Raw genomic sequence first — 22,909 nt, 5'->3', positions numbered from 1 at the left:
GATTTACTATCATTGCATCAATTAGCGAGATTAAGAGAGGAGTGAGGTTGCAAAAATGGAGGTGAAATTTAAGGTCAGACAAGTAATTTGAAACAATAGTATCTTTTTAATCTTTATAAATATTAGTTTAGGGATGAAAGAAAAAATGCACCTTTTGGTAATTTTTTGAATTAATTAGTTTTCTTGATTCTGCAATGTGAACACATTTCAAGGAAATCTGGACATGAGTTCAAGTTACTTTTTTTCACTTTTGCGTGTCATAGATTTATACCTGAAAAGCAAGATGTAGTTTCTAGGTTCTTTTGGCATCATTCAAGATGGAGTCTTTCATAACTGAAGCGAACATGTTTGAGTGGGCCATCTAACTTGACAAATGCAATTTACCTTCCTCTCATTTGGGCTTGTATGTTAAACATCGTCCTCAGTTTACTTAACATTCAGTTCCACTCTATCAGATGAGCAGAGCTCTGCAGTGGGTAACACAGATAACAGCAACTCCTGTGCTTAGACAGGGTTGATAGTGGACAGTGAGGACAAACAGACTGAATTTAAAGCAGCAAGTTTTATTGGAGAGAATATCAGAGGGTCATGTGGGAATGTGTGGTGAGGGTATAAATGACAGGAGATATGATTATGAAAAGTCAACCTCAATCTAAATTTGAGGAAGCATTCTGATTGGCTTCATGATATTCACCTCCTCTTTTTCCTTATTAGCAATCTAAGAAGCAGTTGGTAGCACTAAGCCGAGACATCAGTCCGCTCAAGGTATCTTACCCTCTGGGCATTCATTGATTAAAGAATTCCTATAATAGCGATTCCTTCAGTGAAAGAAGAGTGTTCTTTCAGTGAAAAAATGAAATGCAAGAAGTCTGCTGGGGAATTCTGAGACCTGTTACCGCTTTTTATTCTATTATTCACTCTTCAGGATATGATTTTACTACAGGCAAGACACACACTTTTTTGCTTTTAGTAACTCCTGGGTAAAACTACCTAAGGAAGTGGATAAAATCAAGAAGTCTGTTAGCAGCATAGTTCTGTCTTAACTCAAATCCAAGAGTGTTCTTACCACCTAAAGTGTGCCGGTGGTGTGTCCTTCTATAATTCTCAACTGGAAACATTTTACCAGTATAAAGCCCATTTTAAAATATCCTGCCTATATTCCTTAAGACTTAATACTAAAGGGCTAATGGGGCAAATAATTGTTTTATTCACAATAGTTCTAATAAAAGAGACATTTATTTGAACCAGGTGAAATTATGTTTTCAGAGTTGTATATTTTCTTTGGAAAGCTTCGGTTTATTTCCTCTTCAGTGTTGCTAACTGGGACATACATATTAATCAGAGCTTGTAAGCCTGGAGATGCTACATTTTAGGCAAGCTGCTCATGATGTTGGTGATGTTGGTCTATGTATCAATGAGCATCAAACAGACAACAGACTTTGTGCAGATAGTAAGATAAACAAATATGAAAAATTACTGAACTCTGAGCAGGTATGACACTATATTCACAAATACTCAGTGAACACATCTTCACAAAATCCAATTCTAGACAGATTTCTGTATTACACATTTGTTAGCACTGCACATATTAAAAAAATCTCAGCTTATAAATTTCTAGTGCATTATGGGAATGATAGAGTGCTAGAGGGGAAACTTCTTGATTGAATTTTCTTTTCCCACTTAATTCAACTTTATAGAAATAAATTGACTGACTTTGCAAAAATGGGAAAAATCATTGGACTCTAAATTGGATAAAATAAACAATTCCAAGATACTTACACAGATTTATATGAAGAAGCATTGTGCATGATATGGTTACTCAAATAACTCAGCATATTTTCTTGGATAGTTTTAATTGGGCCCTTATCCAAATGCTTTCATTGCCATAATTAGATGGCACCATATTCTAGACTCACTTTAATTATTTCATTGTTTTTCTTTCTTGAGCAAAAAGCACTTTCAGTTTTGTGCAATAAAATGGATATATTTTGCAAAGATGCAAATTTTCTATGTTCCAAATGAATATTTTATGCATTTGAAGGAAATAGAATAATTAATCCCAGATCCCATATCTTGAAAAATGTAAAAAAAAAGAATTTTTTTGCTGTTTTTACTCTTGCACAAGTTCATAATTAGTAAAAAAGATAAAAAGTTAAATTTATTGATTAAAATTTACTGATTAGTTTGGTAACAGCTTTTAATATGCCTTAAAAAATATATCCTAATGTTAGAGGAACATATTCTCACTCATGTTCCCCATTAAGGTCCATTATGGCAAGCAGTGCACTTATTGAGTATACTTTCTTGCCATCTTTTGGTTTCTCCTTCCTTTCATGCCTTAAAATTCTGTGTATCCATCATATGAAAGCTTAAGTGAGAGTATAAAAGCCCTGGTTTTGAGGTGATATGTTAGTATTGCTAAAATTTCAGTGTTTAGGACTGGTCATGTGTATTATAGCGGAGTTGGAAAACATAATCTACAGTTAAATAGCTCCTTCCTAGCAATAACTCAGTAATATGGAAGGGAAAGCACAGTTTTTGGCAGACAGCCATCTTTGCTGTTATAGTATTTGCACAGTATCTGCCCGCTGGACCAGGTTAGGCACTAGAAAGGTGAATGAAACTTTGAACAGCACTACCTAATGAAATAAACAGATACATAAATTTAAAAAAAATGTAGTGCAGGGTGGCCAGTAGGCGCTGAAGCAGCTAGAAAGAAAAGTTTAATGAGAAAATCTGCTTTTTGAGAAGCTAATGCTCATGACAACAGAAGTAGCTGTAGGATTTAGAAGAAAGTTATCACGATTTATGTAATGCCTGACAAGAGCTTAAAGTTACATATTGACAGAATGAGGAGGCAGAGGACTCAAGAGACATTTACTAAGCAAAATCGGGAAGATTTTGTACAATAAAAGAAAAAGAAGATAGAATGCAGTCTGATTTGCTGCTGGTCTGAAAAACTGCATTGACTGTGACACTGACATTTTAGAGAATTAGAAGTCACAACAGTGTGAGAATGTTAATAAAATAATTTGGAAATGTATAGCAAAGATATGTTATGTGGCAAAGGACAGTAGTCAGTTGATATTGAGGGCAGAGTGTAGCCCGATGGCATAAATGCCTGCCTGGAAAGTGCAGGGTTTGAAGTTCGATCCCTGGTACCATTAAAAAAAAAAAGAAGTTGATATAAATGACAAAAATGATGGTTAACCCAAGAAAGTGGCTAACTTAGTAAGAAGAGGCTGAATAATCAGAAGATAAGATGTCTAAAATCCATATCATAATTTATGTTGCAAAAGTATTGAAATAGAACCAGAAAGAAATTAGATTTACTACCATTATTTTGTTGATGAAACAAAAGTAACTGAATATTCAGAGCAGTATGTACAATTGAACAGACTTCCAGTGAATTCATGCTTTGTGAATCATAGACATTATGATATCTACTTATATGTACCTAACCAACTTAGTAAAAGGATAAGTCCACATTCCTCAACTATGGTATTACTAGTCTTTTTTATCATAGTGTGGAGAAATTATTATTTCTGGGGAGTCCTTTGTATATTTTCAGTTAATTAAAATTTGAGGTGGTAAGTTTAGTAGTCAGTTGTCCTCTTGAATACAGGTAGACAATATCTAATCTGATAAGGGAATAAATATATCAAAAGGGAAAATGATGTTGAAATTGTTCCCCCTGCCTGTGTACTGAACTGTAACACAGCTCTTCTACTGATTAAAAAGTCCTGTGGTTTTTCAGGTGCGTGGGAATAGACTGAAATTCCACCACTGACTTTCCTGAATTGCTAGTTGATAGATTATAGATTGTGGGATTTCTCATCTTCCATAAGCATATATACTATTTTCCTATTATAATCTTTATCACACACTTTTATCATTTCTGTGTTTTTGTGAAAATTGACTCATAGAGGCATATTGAGTAATAAAAAATCTATATCTTCTGTTTTAAAACATATACAGTTCACAGGTACATCATTTCAACCAACTGTAGGTTTTGTAGATTCTTAAAAAAAGCATATAAGACCCATGAATTCCAGATTATGAATTCTGCCACTGTGTTCCTAAAAAGCTTCAAACATAAAATACTAAGTTTTGAAAATTTTGTTGGCTTGCTTCTTTTAAAACAAAGGAAGTCTTGGATATATTTTTAATTCATTACATTGATATAAAAATCTTTCAACAGAAAATTAAAAGATTTAACAGAATAAAAAATTTCATTCATTTCAGTTTACTCGTTAGTAGGGAAATCTTGAAATATCATAAGAAAAAGGTATTTTATGTTAGAGTTTTTGTTATGTTCTACTTCTTTTAGAATGATATTGTCAACTGTGTTATTAATTGCCTTTAAATTTTTTTCAGTCTTGGTGAGCCCTGCCCAGTGATCCCGAGTGGTAGTGGAACTTGCTGTGCTGAGTGGAAGGCCTGCACAGCAAACTCTATCTACCTGTGCAACCTTGGCACCTCACTTGGAACCTGTTGGGGCCTCACCCAGTGAGCCCAAGCACTGGGTAGCTTTGACACGCCACGTGCCAGGAGCTGACGGACTGTACATCCTACTCCATCTAGCTGTTCAGTACAACACCAAGAACATGGCAGGGTCCTGGATTTCTGTCCAATCTAAGTTTAGAAGATCAAAGTAATTAATATTTTTCCATACTTTTGAAGGAGTGTGTTCCCTTGCTTGGAATTAGCTTTTTAATTTGTGGTAGTAATTCATTGCTATGATTTATTGGATGTAGATAAACATGTCAGTTGTTTCTTAAAAGCCAGCTAAATTTGTTTTCTATACATTGTAAACTTTAATAAACATCAACTTTAAAAATGTTACTTCTAATTCCTGTTCATCTTTCATTTCTTATTGAGTTATTAGATTTGTTTGCTTCATTTTTTATAGCAAAATTTTCTTGACAAATGATTATTGCACATCCAAGCTTTAGAGTAGCATGCACTTAAAGAAATTGTGAGAAAAATTAGCCATAATATTATATGAATTATTTATTATTCCATCCTAAATCCAAAAGCAAGCTCATATACTCTACCTGTAAAGTACTACAATTATATTCCTGATGTCAGTGATCAATCACATAGCAATTATTTTACTTAGGTCATTGTCCTAGTCACTTTCCAATTGTTTTGACACATTACTCCCAGAATAAAAGGAAGAGAGGTTTATTTAGGCTCACAGTTTAGGGGTCTCAGGACATAGCTCTTTCCTGGCAGGAAGGGCACAGTGGCAGGGTCTGGTTTAGGAGAGCTGCTTACATCATGGGGGTCAGGAATCAGGAGGAGTCAGCAAGGGAGATATATCTTCCTAGCTGTGCCCTTCTAGTAACCCATCTAGAACTGGATCCTGCCTCAGAACAGCACGACAGCTACAGTGCCCCCATAGTCTAATCATCTTCCCAAAGCCTTACCTCTGAGCGCAGGAGGAGGCCTCTGGAGGACATACAGATCTGTACCGTACCACTGGCAGAATGCTATCTGGGGACCAGTCACTGCATTGAGAACTGGGAAGTCAGTGTATAATTTCAAATTCCAAGTGCTGGGAGTAATACAAAAAATTATTTGTCATCATTATAACACAAAACCAGATTTTTTGGCGTATTCATTCATACCCACTGTTGTTATTTAAAAAACTTTCATTAGAATTGTCCTTTTCTCCCCATATAAGCAGTCTGCATTTTTCACCATTTCTGGATCTATGATGAGTGAATCTCCCTTCATAGCAATAATCTTATACTTGGAGAGTATTTCAAACAGTGGCGGCAGGGGACCGCTTAAAAATGCAAATGCATCTCTCCATGATTGGATTGGTGCCAGTACCTTATTGACAAAGTTTGTACTAAACACACTGAACAATGGATTAGAAAGAAATAGGTAAATAATTAGCTTTTAAGTCATCCAAACTGAGGCAACGGAAAGACCGAAAAACACTACAAATAGGAATTCAAGTGTGTTTTTCTCTGATTTTACATCCCAACTCCTGTTACCAAAATATACTTTCCTGCAGAGGGTGGCCACTGATAAGGCCACTAATCAGGAACTGAATATGACTACAAGCCCAAAGAGGGAAAGAGGCGGAGAAGGAAGAGGACACAGGCTCTGAGTTTACCATGCCTTTTTTCTTTTCTGTTTTGAGTCTCTCTTTGCTCTGGTGAATTCTTGGAAACTGTTGAGTGTTCATTCCATTGCCCTTTTCCTACGGAAACTGAAAAACTAAGACCATCTATATTAGCAGCTGGAATTCTAAAAACAAATTGGATGTTATGGTCCATGCATTCAAATGAGAATCAACAATCAAATGAGAGTTATGACTGTACCTTTGTCCAGCCAGGTGCTGTCTCCCAGTTTCCAGCGCAGTGCCTTTCTCAGTTTCAGGACCTGTGAGGTGGCCAAAACCTTGGAAAGGGTAAAATAACTAGCTAATTTGAAATGTATAGTTAATTGTTGTAACTTCAGTTACCTTATCGTGCTACATACCAGAAGAACTTACTAATTTGTGTTTCAACAACCATTACCTACCCGCTCACTACTGTCCTTCGCACATCTCCTCTCAGCTCCACTTTTGTGCCCTCTTCTAAGTGATCAAGTCAAGAATTTTATACTTTTCATCCATAGTGCTGTGTGGACATATCACATAACTCATAATTATTAACGGATAAGTGAGTTAATAAATGTTATATATTGAGAGTTTTGGATCAGACTATTTTTCAAACCAATTGTAGTATCATCTTTAAACATTACTATCTTTTTATTATAATTCTGAAATGTATAGGAATGCAAGACTCTAAATTCTCTAAGGGCAGGAAAATATTTTTGGATGGTTGTTACTAAAATATTTTAGTTAGACAACATGAAAAAGAATGAACGTAGTAATGTTCTTTAGTGTGTGGCTATTCATGTGGGCAGGGCTGTGGAAAGAAAGAAGGTGCAGGCCATGGAAATATGGATCCATACTTAGACTTCAGTTCTGGACTTTACATTTTTACTTACCTGCAGGAATTTATTTGGCTAAGTATTTAATTTAGTATTTGTCACTGTGGTCCAAATTCCCTAATGTTCATGTTTTCTACTATTAAAGGTGATTTAGATTCTGCAATAAAGAATAAATATGCTTAAAGGATTACATATTCTTATGACTTACCATTTCTTTCTTTTTTACGATTTATCTTCACTTTGTAGACTCATGAACTGGAACTTATGTAGGCTGTAAAATAAAAACAGAATTAATATTGAGTTTTACTACTGCGTGACTCATTTTGTGGCTCAAGAAACTGCAGCAGTTAAGCTACATATTCTGCATAGAGACCAAACAGCACAACATCTTCCAAAGGATGTGGTGTGAATGTGCATACACATTCTTTCTGTAACAGCATTTTGTGTTCCATGAGAATAACCTTACTATTTTCCAAATTAGAAAATAGCAGAGCTTAATGATTGCTGTTTGAAGAAGCAATACAAATTCATTTCATACTCCATTTTGACACATTCTTAGAGGAGAATAGGAAAATGGATTAACAAGAGTATGCCTTCTCTATTTTTTGTCTTTCCAAGTATCACTTGTGTCTCACCAGTTGACATCAGCTTAGACATGAGAAAGGTGACATTATTGATAACAACAAATCAGTTCTGTTTCCATAGTTACTGCCAATCAATAGAAAACCAGGGGCTGATTTGCTCTTACTAATTTCTTGAGAACCCAGGGGCTTGTTACATTTACTATTTGACGCACTGTCCTCTTATGCGTGCGTACATATATGCCATTATAAATGCTCTAAAAGTAACTGTTCTGAATTGAGCACTCCAGTATTTTTTTCTGTATATGTTGTATTTTAAAAAGGTGTCTATAGTCAATATAGAATAATACATTTTTAAAAAATAGTTTCCTTGTGCCAGGATTTTATGTGAGTTCTTGAGAATGGACAGAGTAAGGGGAAAAAGTTAATCTTTACAATAACCATTGTGCTGATCTTATGGCTTTGGAGAAAACACAAGAATTCTGAACCACTTTTCCTTTGGTGATAGCATGAGAGTCCTTCCTTTCAACAGAATGAGATGTGTCTTCAAAGGTTCCCCTAACAGCTGATGCTGTACGGAATAGCTGACACCAGACTTTAGCAGTTCCATCTCATTTGTGTGGATTTATTCTCTACATTATTCTTGTAGAAAGAGACTTCCTTGCCTTGCCCATATAACTGTTTGCAATCTCATTTGCTAATTCACAGGAATAGTAATGAGATAATATTCCAAAATGGATCATACTATATCTATTTGGACATCCTTAATGTTGCTTTTACCCATGACCTAATTGTGTCTGTCATTAGACAATTTTCTCAGTTTCATGAATCTAGCTAAATGGAAGATTTCCCCCTTTTCTTACGCACTAAAAAATAATTCCTTATTGCAACTCCAAGTAATTCAGGGAGGATTAAAGAGATATAATGGATAGTAAGAGACTATGTGCTGCACAACTTTAACTCAGTAAGTGAAATGTAGATGAAAAGGAGGCTATAAAGCTCTTGGATTTAATAAAGGTATAGCTAATGCACTACTTAAGTGGAAGAGAAACAGTGTTTTTAAAACTAAACTCTCACAACAGTAAGGTAGCTTTTAATGCACACCTCCTTTTCTCCAAAGAAGGGCACTTGCTTCTAATTGAAAATTAAAATTTAACAAAACTAGGGTAAGAATGGTTGGAGATATTTTTTGGCTTGAATTAAGTTTTATTGATTTTTTCATTTTAAGTCAATGTCAAATGTGTTTAAATGTTCCTTCCTTGAACATGTATCTTAAGAGCTCAAATTAATATACATTTTCTTCTTAAATGTGCCAAAATTCTGTGAGCAACTTATCACACACAGAGCATAGATCTTTTAAGCTAATTGGAACTATAATGTTCATTTGACTACATCTTACCAATTTATATCTCAAAAATTTGAGACTGAAAGATTATATGTCTTCAAGGTTATATAGCTAGCTTTTTAGCAACTGGTACATTTGAATTCATACCTATGACATCTCAATTATTGTAATCTTCTTAGTGCTTTACACCTTGGAATTCACGATTTGTTGTCAGGTTGCTCAATTTGAGAGAATAAATTTGCATATAAAATAATCTGCAACATTTTTGTGTGAATAAAAGTTGTCAGAATGAGAAAACATCAGATAATTGAGGAAGAGTGTGAGTTGTGGTCTTAGGAAAATATCTAATGCTCAGAAATTTGAGGAATTAGCAGTTTCTTTGCATAATTAGGACATAATTTTAGATACAAAACTCAAGAAATTTATCAAATCTATTTTAAAATTTTATTTATATACTTGTATATTTTCCTTTAATCTTTGGAACATGAAAATTAAATGAAAGTGGTCATTACCATAAATCTAAGTAGATGCTCTTATATTATATCAATATATAGTTCTTGGAGACATGGTATTTATTAAAAGATTGTAAATCATGTGAATCTTAAATATTTTCTGCTTCAAATTAATGTGTTTTTGTTCATACACACAAAATAACACACTCAAATCAATCTTTCTCCTATAGTTTTATTTTGACTTGTAGCCTTTTACATTTCTCCACAGCATTTTTGCTATAATGACTTTTTTCTTTAAAAAAAAAAAACTAATCAAATATTTAAAATACTTTAAGTTACTAATATAGAAGACATTTCTATGTCTCGAAACAAACATTGTGGTTTTTTGGCATGCAAAAGGTATCATATGCTGACTATAGGAGATAGCTAATGCTATGAAATTAAAGATGAATGCAATCCTTATAGTAAGTGGATCACAGCAGCCGCATTTAATGCAACATTTTTAATGCAATAATTTTATGTCTTTAAAGATCAAACATAAGCAATATCCTTAGTGGTTGTAGAATATTTATTAATATGGTTACTCTGGTTCTTTCTGTGGCCGCAGTGTTGACAGCTCCACATGGAGCAGTTAAGGGTACCTCCGTCTTTAGGAATATTTGTGGAAGGTGATCCACTGGTAGGAACTGCTGAAAGGAAACTTCACATACAGCTATGAAGCTCATATCCTTATTCTGAAATATGTAATGAGTGCAACACATTACGGAATCCATGGGCTGCATTTATTCATCAGCCCATGCATTAATTACATTATTTTGCCAATAATTATTCCCTTTTACATATTTTAGTTTTTGTTAAGGCCTTTGTGTGCAGAGAAATTCTGAGAAATATGTATATGGATTTATTCATCTTTGAAGATTTATTACCAATCTACAGATGCAAAGGAACTAACATCAGGCCCATTGCTATTAAATTTTTAGAAATACTACCCGCGCAGTAAGATTTCCTGACCTTGCAGGCTAATAAAATGTTTTAATGTATCAGAATCAGCAGGGCATGTGGGTGGGTAAGTCACTGAGCTAATTAGTCATACCTCTCCCGAGAGCTGTGCATGACTTAGTGGAGTGTGTTTAGCATTACAAGTAAATCAACATTGCTGCGGCAGGGAAGCATCATTTCTGAGTCATTTTCATAACTCTGCCTGCCACCTTGACTTTCCAATAAAATCCTCCAGTTTTGAGTCTCATAGCTTGTAAAAAGGGAATGGAGCAGGGAAGAAAATTGATGCTACACATAAGCATATGATAACCATAGTACACTAGCTTTAAGAGTTAGAATGGCTTTTCTGAGTAATGGAAATAAAGATATGAATGTGTCAGTTTGTCTGCATAAGTGAACAATGATAAGTCACTTTCATTAGAGTTAAGCCAAAGCCGCCTCTGTGGCATTTTACCTCTTTTCTATTCATATTACTATATTTCAGAAGTGGGACAAAGTTGGAGAGAAAAGCCAGCTGAATCTGTAGCCAAAAGCAGCTGGTTTGAGTCTCAGGTATTCATAAGGGAGCAGAAAACAGACTCATGTTGCTTGCCTTGGAAATTCATCTAAACAGCATGGAACAGCATTAATAATAACAAACTATTAAACTTTCTGCATAGTTTTACTTCATTTTTAAACTTCTTACTTAGAATTTGTTTTACAAACATTTCTGTTTTTCTCTGAGTAACGCTATGAAGTAGTCAGACAAAGACTACTTTATTTTAATTTTCCAGACTGAAAACGAAGTAACAAGATGCTACTCACAGTGAGTTCACAAGATTCATGGCCTTATTGATCACAGAAAGAGCTATGGAAAAGTTTCAATAAATCAGGGTGGAAAATTACACATAATTGTTTATTTCTGCCCTTCTCTCATTTTCAGTTTTTATCTTAAAAAAGGCAGATCTCTTGTCCTAAAATTCACAGTGGTGGCTTCAATTGTTTTCTACTATTGCTTCATTCTTCCTCACAATTGCAAACATCTGAGAAGAACCAGCTTCCTTTCTTACCAACTATTCCCTTTGTAAACATTTGCAATCTGGCTCCTGCCTCATTAGCCTGGAATTGTTCTCTGGATGCTCACCAATGTTTAGCCTTACCTCCAATGTTTTGTTCTGCATAAATCCTCATCCCTCCTTGGGCTGTCTGTAACATTTACAACTCTTGAAAACTCTATTACTTAAACTTTTGTTTTAGGACTTAGGCCTCAGTAATAGGGAGATTTTCTTCATTCCCTACTTCTGATTGATCTCTTCTGAAGTCTTTAAATGAGGCCTTGTGAAGTTTCTTTCTTTGGATTTTTTCCATTTTGTCAACCTCATATATACTGAATTACTTCAAATATCATCTTCTGGAGGTCTCTCAAATGTTCTTTCCTTAACTTTCACTTTTATATTGAGCAACCGGCTCCTATTTTCAATTACCTGTGTGACGTCTTCATGCAGATTGAGTTTAACTAAAGCTAAGCTTATTTTGCTGTTCTATCAAACCATCTGAATTAATAAATTAGTATCCACTGAGTCACCAGAATCAAAGAAAAATAAAACAAAAGCAAGAAAACACGCCTGAGCCATTCTTCAGCTGAGTTCATCACTTCCTTGCGATTTTATTACTACTGTCTCTCGCCACCTTTTTTTCTATTTAATTTGCACGATTATTTTCCTGTATCAGGTCTCCTGCTTAGAGTACCAAACTTCTTTGTTGCTTTGGTTTTAAAACTACAAAAATATTTGCATGGCACTATTATGAGAGTAAATAAATTATACAAATAAAACAATTAGAACAAAGTCTGTTATAAAAAATTACTTAATAAATGTTAGTTTTTGCCGCCACTACTTTCCCTCATCTTGTTCCTTTTCCTCCTTCTGAGCAAGCTGGAGACTCATTCCAAAAGCCTAAGTTGTAAGAAGAGTCAGTGATGCATTTTGTAGTCTAAAATCTGAGGTCAGCATTAACACCCAAGAATAACTAACGTTTTAACTTGGATCTGAAGGTAAGGTAAGACTATTATCTAAGCTCCAGGGGTCTGAGGAGGAGGAACGGCTTCTTACTTGCTGGGAAGGTCAGTCATTTCTGCTCTATTTGCACTGTGTACTATTTGGTTCAGGTCCACTGACACTAGGGAGGGCAATCTGCTTTACTTGAGTAAATCCATACAATAAAATATTAATTTCATTAAAAAAAAAACCTTCACAGACACATCTAGAAATAAAATGACTAAATATCTGTGCATCACTTGGCCTACACAATTTGACCAAAAAACTTAATGTACCAGTCAACCTTCACATCAGGGGACAAGATATCTGGCAACCACAATTTAGAGTGAGAAGTTTATTTGGCTCAGTCTTTTGGATGATTCAGCCCATAGTCATCTGACTTCCAGGTAGAAATGGCATGGCACAAGAGCATGGTGGATAAAAATGGTTCAATCCATGGAAGCCAAAAAGTAGAGCAGGCAGGGTGAGGTTGAGATCAAGAGACCCTGCAAATGTGCACCCCAAGGATCCACTTCCTCCAGCCAGGTTCGAAGTGCTGACAACACAGTCTGCTCTACACTCACCAACTCAGTAATCTGCTGATGAATGTAGTGCTCCTGTGATCCAGTGACCTTCTGGAAGCTTCACCTCCGAACACAACAAAATTTGGGGGAACACTTTTGATTCATTATAAAGGTGCTCAGTTTTCCCAGGTAAGCATGTTAGAGGCCTGGGGACATCCAGTGTTATTATTTACCTCTAAATGTTCACTGGTGCAGCACAAATTCACAGGTAGGTTTTTGGATGATGACCAAATTATGATAGTGTTGTAGCTGACTTGTTTGGAGTAGGAATCTGGTCTGAACAGACAGGTCACCAGGGACATGGGCTGGAAGTCTGTATATCCATTCTCAGCTCCTTCATCCACCCTCTGTGCTCTTGGCTGCCGTGAGGTGAGCAGTTTCTTCTCTATGATGCCCCTGTGCCATGCTGCCCCGCCTTCAAGCCAGCAAACTATGGCCTGAAACCTCTACAAACTGTGACTCCAAACAAAATTCCTTTTCTTTTAATTTGCAAGTCTCAAGTATTGTATTTCAGTGATGAGAAAGTGAATATGACAGACACCCTAGGAACATGGCCTTAGGACAATAGGAACCTTTGTAATGTATGGACGAGTCTTTTGCTATTAACTTCTTGGAGTCATTTGTGCCCATGATTTTGTAGCTCTTAGCAATAACTGAAAATGTTACTATATAGTTTCCCTTATATGAATTTGATGAATCTGTTAAAGGTTTTAAAGCAGTTTAAAATGCTAACAAATATAAACGGACATTTGTAATGATACCAATATGATGAAAATAATTATATTGATTTAGGTACCAGTGTAAAATTATGAATGTTAGAGTTGAACTAGTTTCTACATGTTGAAGAACGATAAATTCAATTCATGTAGTTTATTATATCCAAGTTTCTGCTCATATGTTGGTATGCATATGATCTTTGGTACTTTGCAAATATGAGAGCAATGAACTGAGCAATACTGGTTGTTAGTTTCAGAAAATGCTCTTCTGGCAAAATAAATAGAGGCAGTGTTATGTCATCTATAGTTTTTCCTTTAAAGATCAATGTTCTTCAATTTACTGTTATTACACGTCTGGATCTTGTTATGGGATTTTATCACTATAATTAAATGAATAATGAGTATAATAAGTAGTAAGTGCATACATAGCAAAAAGAACTGTGGAAAACAAGCTTTATCTCATTTTACATACATATCTCCTAACCCCAGAATCATTTTAATTTTAAAGTTCCTTTCCATGTGTGAATGCTGCTTTGTTTTGTAACCTGAGATTTTAACCTGTGTATCTAGAACAGTGTATGTGTGTAATTGAGCCTTTTGAAGTACCTTGCTTACTTCAAAAAGCAATCTCGAGCCTCATACAACCTCTAAGGAAACTCTTTCTCAGGATCTTATGTCCTCTTTTTTATATAGCCAACTTCATAACATTTTCACCTATGTACACATGATCAAAGTTCTTTTAAATATAAACATTAGTCATATTTACAGTGAATAATTAGTATGGTTTTAGGATGTAAGCCAATATCCATTATTTCAGGCACATACTGAAGTTCTTTTGAATCCTACTTCATGTAGTTAATCATGAACACTTTCTTGAATTTCTGAATGAGCTACATGAATCTATTGTCTCTCGGTACTTGACAGTGTATCAGACAATGACAGAACGAGTCTCCAGTAACATGCAGTTTTTTGGGTTTTTTTGTTTTGTTGTTTAGAGAAGAATACAGGGAGTAGTTCAATAAAGAATTAATAAATGAGGGATAATAAATGTTACAAAATGAATACAAGAAGACTGAGAAATAGAAGAGAAAGGGTAGGTTATAACTTTCAATAGATGTACAAGGAAGGTTGCATTCTGAAGGTTAAATTTCAGAAAAGAAGTATGGCAACTAGATGAGTAATTGAGGAAGGGGTGCCCTTCATATATTTGAGGAATATCAGTCAAGGGTATTGTAAATGAAGCAACGTGCATCACTGAAGACCCGTGAGAAATAAGCTTGGGGAAATGATGACGAGCCAGATCACACAGGGCAGTGATGGCGAACCTTTAAGAGTTGAGTACTCATCTTGGCCTAGAGAATGTACGTCATTTAACAAGAAGAGGTATTATAAGGAATAGTACGCTTGACATGATACTTTTGAAATTCTGTCATTAATTTGAGTAGAAGTAGACTAGGGCAGCTACCTAAACAAGGTAGCAAACTCTTAGCTGGTCATCTACATTTAAGTGCTTTGTGTGTTGCAGATAAATAGTGAGGCTGAATGAATTATCAAACAATAGGACAGATAGAAAAGATCAGAGGTCCCAAGGATCAGAAGTCCCTGCATTATTCCCAATTTTTATAGACTGAAGATCTGAGTAGATACTGTCACAATAGACTACAGAGAAAAAAAACTCAGGAAATTGTCTTAAAAGCCCTGTGAAAATCTACTGAAGTAACTTTTTCAAGAAAGAATGACAAATGATAATTGATTATTGGATTTAGCAATGTGGAAGTTTTGGTGACTTTGATAGAATCAGTTTCAAGGGAGTGACAAGGTAAAAGACTGAAAAAAATGGTTTAAAATAGGATAGCAAGCCATGGGTCTCAGCAAGTATTGAAAACTTCAGATTCAGGTATAGTGTTACTAATAAAAATATCATAGATATAGGGTATAAAGAAAGTTTATTTGGGAGGGAATATATTGTATTGTATTTGAATGTCAGTGGAAGACTTTCTGCAGAAGAGGGTCATGTAGTAACTCCAATATCCTTTAAAAAATCTGTTCATATAATGACGTGTTATGCTCATCAGAGTAAAGTAGAGAACATGAGAGAAACAATACCATTGACAAGTCTGTGTATGGGCCTGAGAATCAGTGGAAACTTTACATCTTTATTTCTGGAATACTTGAATCTAAAAATTAGGAAGATTAGGAAGAACAAGCTGCCTTGAATTTATATCATAATTTCCTATCACACGTTTAGACACTTTTTGTTTCTATATCTTCCACAACTTTAGTCATAAATGTAAGATTTTTTCTTTCATCCCAAGGCAAAAGCAGTTGTTCCCAAAGTTAAGAGGTTTTTTAAACAATAACAGTTTTTGCTTTTACATAGTGTTTAATGGCACAGCAGACACTAAGGCCTTTAGCTCTTTTCTTCAAGGAGAAGACATAAATTCTCAGAAGATGACGAAGAAGGAAAGATAACCATTTAAAGTATTTGCAAGAGGAAAGTTGGGAAATACAGAACGATATATTTACAGTCAAGTAGAATATATTAAAGAGTAATTTTATGTAAAATAGCATCATAAATATAGAAATCAAATGAGATTTTATACATGACTATCTCTAGAACTATGGATAGTGCCAGGACATCTCTGAAAAAAAAGGCAAATTTAGTTTTAAAAGTTTGACAGGGAGTTCATCACAGAGGGTGTTCTCCGTTATCTGCTATAGATAGGGAATGTGATGTTCTTGTTGAACAGATTTTTTATTTAATAAGGAATTATACACTATGCAGGATTGTCAATTTTCCAAAGAATTAGGACACAATAAATATACTTAATGCGAAATTAAATCAATCACAGTTTAAGCATTTTAATGATTCTAAATGCACTAAAATTATTTTACACATGTAAATGAGATTCAGCAGCTGTGGAATATGAAACCAATATAAGGGTAGAGTAAGAACCAGATTACTGATTATATTTTAATTGGAGGGTGTCTAATAATAATGAAGATCAGCTTAGAAAACTCTGTAAATATAGTTAGTGATTATTATTTAATACAACAACATTTGTTGTGACTAAACTATTCACTTATTCATCCGGCATTTGTGGAAACATGCAGCAAACTAGATAACATATTAATTGTGTTTTGAGAAATAGGGATTGAGCTACAAAAGTCTGAATCTTTAGGACACTAAGAGTGTAATTTCTTAGGCAGAAATACAAGACAGTAGCACATGCTAGATAGTATCAAAGCACAGAAGAAGACTTTTGGCCTAAACTTAGGTTAAAAGAAAGGAATTTCTGGGAAGTTCATACCTCTATGAGTTTGAAATCCTAGGTTTTCTTGGCTCTGTGTCTTTAAGACATATGGCAGCATATTTAATGGCAAGAGAGATTAAGTGGATGCAGTCAAATAAAGAACTGAAAGCGGAAGTCTTGCCTTGTGTCGATTTAGACTTCCTATAAATAATAGAGGAAAATCACTGTTGCAGACCTTTTTGGTAATGACTAAAATGTTGTTGGAACTACTTTTCACTTAGTTAATAATGCCTAGAATGTAAAATATTTATATATAATCTTTATCAGTGACCTATATGATGGGGAGAATCTGAAATGATCACAGATAAATTTCATGCATCAATAAAAATACGCAGGCAGAGGGATTTCAGAAACCATTTATTAATCTATAATAATGACAGATCCAATTAGGAGGTAGAAGCTATGCATCAATTTGCTTTTGCTGCCACTGCTGTTCTCTCTCTCTCTCTCTCTCTCTCTCTCTCTGTTTTTTTCTGCTGTCATTTTTTAAACCAAGATTATTTAATAAAAAGATTTGATATCGATTATTTCAATTCTACAGATATATAAATGAAGCACTAACATTTTCTGGATAGTAACTACTGGAATTTGCTTTCCCTTCAAATGGGGGCATTAAAGGTTAAAATTACTAAAACAGGAAATCTGCAACTCAGACCCAGGTGTCCAAAACTCAGGTGTCCAGGGAGGAGCTGCTGCTCCCTGCTGAAACTGAGGTTGCGAGGGGCTCTGATGAGGTCTGCTCTGAAACTGTTGGGGAAGTGCACACTGAAATCAACTGCTGCTGCTGAAGTGAAACGTCACTGTCGGTGAAAGTGTTGCTGTGGTGATGTTAGGAGCAGCTGGAAGCAAAAGCAGGAACAGGAAACAAATAGGAAGAAGCACGTCTCTCCTCTTTCCTCTTGCTTGAAGTGCTTTTCTGGTGATCACGTGGCAGGTGCTGAACAGCAGCCAGCTGAACACAGCAGTTACTTGGGAAGCAAGTTTGAGCCCCAGCATTACAATCCAGGAGTGCAGAGGAAGAGTTGGAGCTGAGAGTGATAAGGGCAATGCGACAAAATTTACAGCTCAGATCCCTGGCAGTTAATGTGTTTGAACACAATATCCCATTATCCCTGCCTAATTTGAGTTGCACATGAGAGTTGAATTTGTTAAAAACTTGCTTTTTGTGCCATAGAATTGAATGTTGATTACTCAGTCAATACATTTGCACTTTTTAAAAGTTTGATTTGAGAAAAGTTGTAACATATTGCCAAGTAGTGTCTCAATCTGTTTCAAAACAAAGAAAAGCTCAACTGAATGAATGGGTCTGCTTGGAAGTCATTTTGATTCTTGTTTGTTGTTTTATATAAGACTGGTATTAAATTTCATTTTTAGAATTTCATGTTATGGTTTTTCTTTAATTATGTATATCAGAGCATAATATGTAAGATATGAATACAAAAACACTTTGTAATTTATTTTGTATTAGTATATGTTTATGCTTTATAATAATTACATTCATTTAGAGGAATTGGTATATACACATATCAAACATTGATCATCTTTACCCTTCTGTTACTAAGAGAATATTTTTAGTACAGAGATAGTTTCATCTCAGTATATTATGATTTCATAATTTTCTAAACACCAATCTGCCATGTCCAGCACAGCTCTTGGCAGTCTGGAGGGAGGTCACTGGGGGATGAAGAAAACAAGAGGGAAGGTGCACAACGCTGAGGTCAGGTGGCGCCCTCTCTCCTGATGAGAGAAAGCAGCAGCCCAGCACCTGTGGCTCCTTTATTTATGCAATTAGCCTATGAATGAGTTCATGGGGAGTTTAGGGGAGGGGAGCATCTAGGGCAGGAAGAATATCCAATCTAGTAGCAGAACAGCAAGTCATGAGGTTAGGAGAAAACCGTCTGTGTTATCTCAGGCCAAGGTCAAGTCACTAGGTGCATCTGCTCCCTGAGCTGTGCATGTTTCCCATGGGGCCCTGCTAAGCTCCTGAAAGGCAGTGGCCTTGTCCTGGACACCTGGGATTCAGACAGCTTCACTCCCAACACAAGTCAACAGTTAACAATGGGAAGAGACAAAATTGGTCTTCTGATTATTCTGTAAAAATCTGAAAAGAGTATGAGATTAGAGCCGCCATGAGCTGAATTATGGGAACTCTTACAAAAACTATAGAAATCACTCAAGTCACTCAAGGATGAAATAACTTTTACAGGAAATTATTTATTTATTTTACTTTAATAATGTTGGTGTTAAACTGTTCAATTGGGCTTCCTGTCAAAACTTGAGCTTTTTGTTTCTTAAGGGAAAAAAGGTAGGCAGAAGAGTTGATCAAGCAAAACAATAAGAAATAAGATTTTCAAAATAAGTAGATTTTAATTGCATCAATTGCTAGCATTGTTTTTCCCCCAAGTATTCTTAGTCAGTTTTTCATATGCATCACTGCATAATACTAAAGTTACTTATAGACTTCATTTAGTTTCTTACTTCAATTCTTAATTCTTTTGGCTGAACAGTTATGTCTGTGTATTTTCCCAGACCCTCATAATAAGGTACTAGATTTTTTTTTAATCCAACAACTCTATTAGCTACTGTGGGTGTTTTAAAACTGTTATAGAGTTTGATAAACTTTTCCAATTATTCTCTGATAGTATTTATGCATTGGGGAAATGTTAACAACAAATTGGAAGTTTATACCTAAGATACATTATAATATCAATCTGTGATATAGAAGACTAAAAATGATACTTTATCACATAGTTTGTAAGGCAGTCCTTTCATATGTGCCTTTGAATAGCTTTTTTTAAGTAGGCAAAGAAATATTAATATGTATGTATTTTGATGGAATCAATTCACTTAAATATATTAAACTTGACTTAAAATGGTGGAAAATATCATCAAATGCTAAAATTCTAAACTAAAAATATTTAAAGATATTTAAAAATTCTTAAAGCAAAGAGTGAGCTATGACATTTCCTAGTGTTTTCACATATTGTGAAAATTACTCTTGACTGTCCATTTGATTGGCTTGAAAGATGGCTAGGTTAGTGAGCTGCACTCCTGAAGGTTCCAGGTGGCTCAACGAAGTGAGCTGGAACTTCGGCTTCCGTGGTCCCTTTCTCTTTTGTACTCTCCTACTTCTTGACTGTGAGTTGAGCTGTTTTGCTCCCTGGTGATGTCTCTGCTTTTGAGCCATCCGACAATAGGCTGAAACGGCTGAAACTTAGAGCCAAAATAAAATTCTCTTCTTTTAAATTGTAGGTGTCAGGTATTTTGTCTTGACACACTGAAAGCTGACTAGGACTTATATAAAATGTTTGTACAGCGGCATAAAGGTTTATCTCAAGGATGTGAGTAATAATATAAATAACAATGAGAGAAATATCAATCCCAGCTCTGATTGCTGAGTTTACTCTGTTGTCAGCATTGTGCTAGACTGTATTTATGCCTTTATTGAGCAAAAAGTTATTGATTCATTTTTGTGTGGTAGAGATGAAAGAAGACAACTCACTTCAAAATTCATCAGAAAATATCTGTCTTTTTAAAGTGCTGGAACACAAATTTTTAAAGTGCAGGAACACACATTTACTAAACAAGTACTCCGTCTCTGAGTTACATCTCCAGTCCCAATATTCTGCTTTCACAGAGAACATAGAATAATGAAATATAGTTTTTAACTTTCTTCTTCATTTCCATTTTCATTTGCTTATTTAAAAATTATTTATCTATTCTGCTAGACATTCTACAAAATAGTAACTATTCAAAGATGAATTGATACAGATCAAATATTTCCCAAAAAGGAAACTGAAGTATGGTATAAGAGGCAGGAATTAATCAGCTTAATATTTATGTAGTAAATTTTAAGTTAAATTTTAATAAAAGCTACTATGAAAGATACATGGTGATGTAGAAGATATGATGGAAGACTCTTTATTTAAGGAGGTTAAGAAAGGATGATATATTAATGACCTGAGTGATGACCTATATGTATTTAGGAAGACAGGAGTCAGCATTTTGGTAAAAATCCAGCAGGTATAACGCTTGTTAGCACTGGGGTGGGACTCTTAGCAGGGGAGGGGGAGAAGATATATTTTAAGGAAACAAATGTGACTGTTTTTATAGCTAAGTATAAATTGTGTAGAATCTTCAATTTAAAGTTAAGGATATTAATATTCAGTCTAACAACTAAGAGAGAGCTGATACTATTTAATGTGCATTGGTAGTATTGCTGAACTAGTAAATTGTTCATTGAAAAATTGCTCTGCTATCAGTGAAAAATTTAAAAAATGAATGAGGGAAGCTCACATGTGATCCTGGAACACAATGTAGCCTAATTTAGTGTCCAATAATTTCCATTTAATCCATGGGTTTATAGTTGTAGATCTATTGCAGTGGATCTGTTGAATAAGAACTACCATTCTTTGGAGATAGTAATTAAAATAACTTCTTAAAATAGAGCAAACAACATTAGGGAAATTGTTTTTTCATCACAGAGATAATAAATACAGCAAACCTATGAATTTTGAAATCTTTATGTAGGGCATCAGTTGTATACAGGAATTGTAGATGGATAATATGAGAACATCTGCACTGTAGATATCTACTGATCTTATGAAGACTTTTTTTGTGTGATTTAGTGGGACAAGCCTCTAATCCAGCCATCCTGGAGTTTGAATTGGAAGTTTTAGGATTGAAGCCAGCCTGGGCTACATAATAAATTTAAGCTCACTCAGGGCTATAAATATGTTTATTTGTTTTCTCATTGTGGAGATCATATATCCAACACTCACAAGTTGAAATAGGAAAGAATTATTTCAATTCACAGTTTGTAGAAGTTTCAGTGCATGGTTGACTGGCTCCATTGCGATGTAGCAAAGATGAGGGGCGTGTCAGGGGAGCAACAGTCCATGGCATGGCAGGCAGGAGGCAGCAAGCAGAGAATCTTATCCCCTTTACCTCATTCAGGCTAAGCCTACTAGTTGGTATCACCCTCACCAAGGTGGGCCTTCCCATTATTCACACTGAGAGCTATGCTATATAAAGTTATTGACTAATTTAGTTATCACACAATCTTAATACATATTCACATACCCTACACGCAGAAAACTCCAAAAAGTCCCCCCTATGACCCACAAGACTTCGTGGAGCATCTAGATACAACCAATAATGATAGCAGGTCATGATTTTATTATTCAATGCCTTTGGGATTAAGAAATACATCTATATAGCTAGGTATCTCAGATCTTTTTTCATCATTGATTTTATTTTCCTTTTATTATGACGTAAGATCTTGTTGGGTACTATTGATACTTGGTTTTAGTATTCATTTTGAACTCACAAGAATGATGATGCTAACAATAAAAACAAAATAATAGCTTATAGCATGTTCATACAAGGAAATAAACGCTGTTCTCAGAAACAATATCTCAAAAAAGTATGACTAAGATAAAGTTTTAATTAATCTGATTTTCAATGAGTAAATGGAAGCTTAGAAAAGTAACACATAAAATTGTATAGCTAAAAATCAGACAATGTTGTATTCCAGTCAGTGTCTGTTTGGCTATAAATGCATATTCCAAGTTATTTTTCATATTTCTCTCCTCATTAGGAGTTAGGTTGGATGGAGAGGTGTTATAAATAATGAGTAAAATTATTTTTAGCAGTGCCATGTTAAAGCCAGCTAATACGTAGATGCATTTAGTACACCAACCAATGTATATTTGATGCAGAAAATAGCAGAAATAAAACAGAATTTTAATGAATCCTGGCAGAATCATAAGAAAATAGATAATCTGAATCAACACAAAGATTGATGTTTTCAACTTCCTATTTCAAACTGCCAGGTGATATGTAAAACAATTGTGGCAAATATTTAGAAAAATTTCGTCTCTTCCTTTTCTCATAAGAAATAAACAGGTATGTAACATTTTCCTTTTCCCCCCCATAATTCTCATATTT

Source organism: Cavia porcellus, unplaced genomic scaffold (genome assembly GCF_034190915.1).
Source record: "Cavia porcellus strain 051 isolate PalLab524CR breed Dunkin Hartley unplaced genomic scaffold, mCavPor4.1 scaffold_30, whole genome shotgun sequence".
Taxonomy (NCBI): domain Eukaryota; kingdom Metazoa; phylum Chordata; class Mammalia; order Rodentia; family Caviidae; genus Cavia; species Cavia porcellus.
Note: the sequence above shows the minus strand (reverse complement) of the source record.